Below are 4,888 nucleotides of genomic sequence, written 5' to 3'. Positions count from 1 at the left end.
CTGCAGTCTCGGCCAGTGAGTGGAAATGAAACTTAAATCTTGAAGTCTGGCGGGAAGGCAGCGGCGCGGTGAGGAAGCACGCGCAGGAAATATGACCCCACGCGGGAGGGCAGCCTGGGAGCCACGCCCCGCCCCGCCCCGCCGCCACAGGGTGGCCCGGGTCCTGGAGAGGCTAATGTTCTCCTGCTCCAAGGCAAAAAGCTAACCTGAGAGAAGCTGCAAACACCCTGGGCAGTACTGACAGCCCGACGCATTTGCTGGCATGCCACCTAAAAGAATTGTGGAAAACTACAAGCTTTCTCGCCTATTGAAGTTCACAAACTTTTTCTTTTTTTTTTTTTTTTAATATATTTTATTGATTTTTTGCAGAGAGGAAGGGAGAGAGATAGAGAGTCAGAAACATCGATGAGAGAGAAACATCGACCAGCTGCCTCCTGCACATCTCCTACTGGGGATGTGCCCGCAACCCAGGTACATGCCCTTGACCGGAATCGAACCTGGGACCCTTCAGTCCGCAGGCCGACGCTCTATCCACTGAGCCAAACCGGTCTCGGCCACAAACTTTTTCAATGTTAGTTTAAATAAGGTACTTTTTAAAATTAATGTGAAATAGTAAATGTTCATCTTTTACAAGATTGGAAGAGCTTAAGATTACTGTAATTGTAAAAAAATATTTATTTTTAATTGTTTCTTTTTTGGCTGGGTGCAGTGAAGTTTTTAAAAATATTTTCTTTTTTTAATATGTTTTATTGATTTTTTTTTACAGAGAGGAAGGGAGAGGGACAGAGCTAGAAACATCGATGAGAGAGAAGCCTCTATCAGCCGCCTCCTGCACACCCCCCACCGGGGACGTGCCTGCAACCAAGGTACATGCCCCTGACCGGAATCGAACCTGGGACCCCTCAGTCCACAGGCTGACGCTCTATCCACTGAGCCAAACCGGTCAGGACTAATATTTTCTTTTTAAAAAATATATTTTATTGATTTTTTAAATATATTTTATTGATTTTTTACAGAGAGGAAGGGAGAGGGATAGAGAGTTAGAAACATCGATGAGAGAGAAACATCGATCAGCTGCCTCCTGCACACCTCCCACTGGGGATGTGCCCGCAACCAAGGTACATGCCCTTGACCGGAATCGAACCCGGGACCCCTCAGTCCACAGGCCAACACTCTATCCACTGAACCAAACCAGCTACGGCCAGTGAACTTTTTTGAGGGTGCATGACAAAGTAGGGCTCCCTAAGCCCCTCCCCTTCTGCAGGGGGTCTGAGATGGAAACTGTGAAAGTCAGAAGATTCTAAGTGTGTTGGGGGATGGATTTGGGGCAAGAAGTCCCCAGTAGCTGAGGGCCTCTCTTCCTCTGGTTGGGGCTGGTAGTCCAGGGGGCTCTAACTCCTTGGAGGCCACGTGGACCATAAGGTCTGCCACCCTGTTGCTGTAGCCAAATTTAGTATCATACCAGGAAATGAGCTTGACAAAGTGGTCGTTGAGAGCCCCAGCATCAAAGGTGGAGGAGTAGGTGTCACTGTTAAAAGTCCCAAGAGACAACCTGGTCCTCAGTATAACCAGGATGCCCTTGAGGGGGCCCCTCTGTTTCACTATATTCTTGATGTCATCGTATTTGGCAGCTTTCTCCAGGTGGCAGGTCAGATCCACAGCTGACACATTGGAGGTAGGGCCAGAGAAGGCCATGACAGTGAGCTTCCCATTCAGCTCAGGGATGACCTTACCCACAGCCTTGGCAGCACCAGGAGAAGCAGGAATGATGTTCTGGGCAGCCTCTCCGCTATCATACCACACCTTCCCGGAGGGGGCCATCCATGTCTTCTGGGTGGCAGTGATGGCATGGACTGTGGTCATGAGTCCCTCCACGATGCCAAAGTTGTCATGGATGGCCTTGGTCAGGGGGACCAAGCAGTTGGTGGTGCAGGAAGCATTGCTGACCATCTTGAAGGAGTTGTCATGCTTGTCATGGTTCCTTCCCCTTCACAAACATGGCAGCACCCACACAAGGGACAGAGATGATGACTCTCTTGACTCCACCATTAAAGTGAGCCCCAGCCTTCTCCAAGGTAGTGAAGATACCAGCAGACACCACAACATATTCAGCACCAGCATCAACCCTTTTGATGGTGGCGGGACCTGACTCCTAGAAGATGGACATGGATGGCAAGCTTACAGTTCTCAGCCTTGACTGTGCCTTTGAACTTCCGATGAGTAGAATCATACGGGAACATGTAGGCCATGTAGTTGAGGTCAATGAAGGGGTCATTGATGACAACAGTATCCACTTTGCCAGAGTTAAAAGCAGCCCTGGTGACCAGGTGCCCAATACGGCCAAATCCATTTGCTCTGACCTTCATCATTGTGTCTCTGGGTTGCGGCTGGTACTGCATAGGAGGTCGAGGCTGTCTGATGAACAGGAGGAGCAGAGAGACTATCTGACTTTTTAAAAGGACACTATCTTTTTTTTTAATATATTTTATTGATTTTTTACAGAGAGGAAGGGAGAGAGATAGAGAGTTAGAAACATCGATGAGAGAGAAACATCGACCAGCCGCCTCCTTGCACATCTCCTACTGGGGATGTGCCCGCAACCCAGGTACATGCCCTTGACCGGAATCGAACCTGGGACCTTTCAGTCCGTAGGCCGACGCTCTATCCACTGAGCCAAACCGGTTTTGGCAAAAGGACACTATCTTAAAGAAACTGTGTGAAGTTCTTATTCATGAGTTTTATCCACTGGTTCTTAAAAACCCATAAAAAATTGTACATTTTAAATAATCCATACTGCTTTGGCTGTTCAGCTTCCAGAGTATCTCTATACAGGCTTTCAAAAGTATATTTCTAAAGCCAATCCCTTTATATACATACATATGAGACAGGAACCCCTTGGGTTTAGAAAGTCTTGATTACTTTTTTGAAACCATGCTAACCATTTTCAAGTGACATTAAATACCACCACCATCCATCTCCAGAACTCTTCATCTTGGAAAACTGAAACTCTGTACCCATTAAACAATAACACCCCATTGCCCCCTCTCACCAGCCCCTGGCAACCACCCTTCTACTTTGTTTCTATGAATTTGACTACCCTAGATACCTCATGGCAGTGGACTCACACTGTCTTTGTGGCTTAATGACTGATTTATTTCACTTAAGATAATGTCCTCAAGGTTTATCCATGTTGTTTTTATGTCAGCCTTCCTTTTTAAGGCTGAATAATTTCATTCTATGTATATACCACATTTTATTTATTCATTCATCTGCCAGTGGATTAATTAAGAGGTTTCCCTGAATCCAATACTTTGATATATCCTTCTCTTTCGTAAAAAGAGGTTTTCTTATACCATAGGGCGGTAGCCCTAGTTTGAATTGTAATATGAAAGATGTTTATTCATGAGTTTTATCCATTTATTTTTCCTTTGTAAAATGGAAGGACTGTTGGGTAGTTAGGCTTGTTTGCAAGCTGACCAATTTTAGGGAAGAATAAACTAGAAGCTGAAATTTGGAAATCCATTTCCTTAAAACTGGAAGTGTACTTGGGTGGTCTTCCAGGATGCCCAGGGGTATGCCTACTCCATTCTGAAGACCTCTGCTCTATGGTTCTATTTTTCTATTCCAAGGACTCCAGTTGCTTGTCTTGGAATCCAGTAAATAACTCTACAGATAGCTCAATACTGATTTCCAGCCATTTCCAACGTCCTCAAAAGTCCACTGGTGTTTGTTTAACCAAAAACATGCAAGCAACAATCCACCAGACCAGAATTAAATACCTCTGCTACTGACCTCTCAAAGGAGGAAAACTTGTTCCTTGCTCAGTCTTGTTGCAGCAACCAGTGTCCAGATCATAGAGGGAATGACTTTTTAGTTGTCTTGATGTGAATCTTGGACTTTATCTAGAAGAAAAATAACACCAGAGATTCATTTTCCCATTGATTTTTAGAGAGAGTGGAAGAGAGGGAAAGACAGAAATATCAATGTGAGGGAAACACATCAATTGGTTGCCTCCCCCACCCGCCCTGACCAGGGTCCGGGATGGGGAGGAGCCTGCAACCAAGATGGTGCCCTTGACAATCGAACCTGGGACCCTTTGGTCCACAAGCCGAAGCTCTATCCACTGAGCCAAACCAGCTAGGGCCCTACTTGATTTTACATCTAACCCTTTATGTTTCATGTTTGTCTCAGTAATTCACTTAGTAACTCAAGAAGCATTTGAGCGTCTACTATTCTAGGTTCTTGGTAAACAAAGGTCATCCTTGCCCTCCTGAAGCTTACATTTTGGCTTGGCCAAACAGCCAATAAACATATAATGGGAGATGATAAGTTGAATTGAAAAGGGGAGAAAAATAAGGCCCTGGCTGGATAACTCAGTTGCTTGGAGCGTCCTCTCCATATGCCACGGTAGAGGTTCCATCTTCAGTCAGGGCACATATAGGGTGTCCCAAAATTCACGCAAGAAGTAATTTTGATAGAAAACACAGGTTTATAATTAAAATTGTAAATTTTTTATTGATTCACAAAGTATACAGTACAGGGTTATGTATGGAAGAGCACTTTGGGTAAATGGCCTCCACAGCTTTGGTGGCACATACGCAAAACCGTGGTCTTCATTGGTCTTCATTGTCCCTGCTCCTGGGCCATAATTGGTATTTGGTAATGCTTATCAAGTTGAAGGGATTGAAATCAAAGGGCAACAGATATTAGAATCTGATTCAATAAACCAAGTAAAATTAGGCTTTTATTTTTTGTTGTTGTTAATGCTCACGCAAAATTCAAATCTTGCGTGAATTTTGGGACACCCGATAGAAGAAAGTCCCAATGCGTGCAGAAAGAAGCGGAACAATAAATCAATGTCTCTCACTCAGAGCCTCAGGCGGTCACA

At 44.9% G+C, this 4,888-nt stretch overlaps 1 pseudogene; it reads right to left on the bottom strand.

Annotated features, from left to right (window-relative positions):
- Positions 1–1,290: 1,290 nt before the first annotated feature.
- On the bottom strand, positions 1,291–2,391 carry LOC139012870 (glyceraldehyde-3-phosphate dehydrogenase-like; annotated as a pseudogene).
- Positions 2,392–4,888: the final 2,497 nt, after the last annotated feature.

The sequence above is a fragment of the Myotis yumanensis genome, unplaced genomic scaffold, assembly GCF_028538775.1.
Source record: "Myotis yumanensis isolate MYYU_CA2020_CCGP unplaced genomic scaffold, mMyoYum1.0.hap1 SCAF_6, whole genome shotgun sequence".
In the NCBI taxonomy this organism is placed as follows: Eukaryota; Metazoa; Chordata; class Mammalia; order Chiroptera; family Vespertilionidae; genus Myotis; species Myotis yumanensis.
This window is presented reverse-complemented; position numbering and strand designations above follow the sequence as displayed.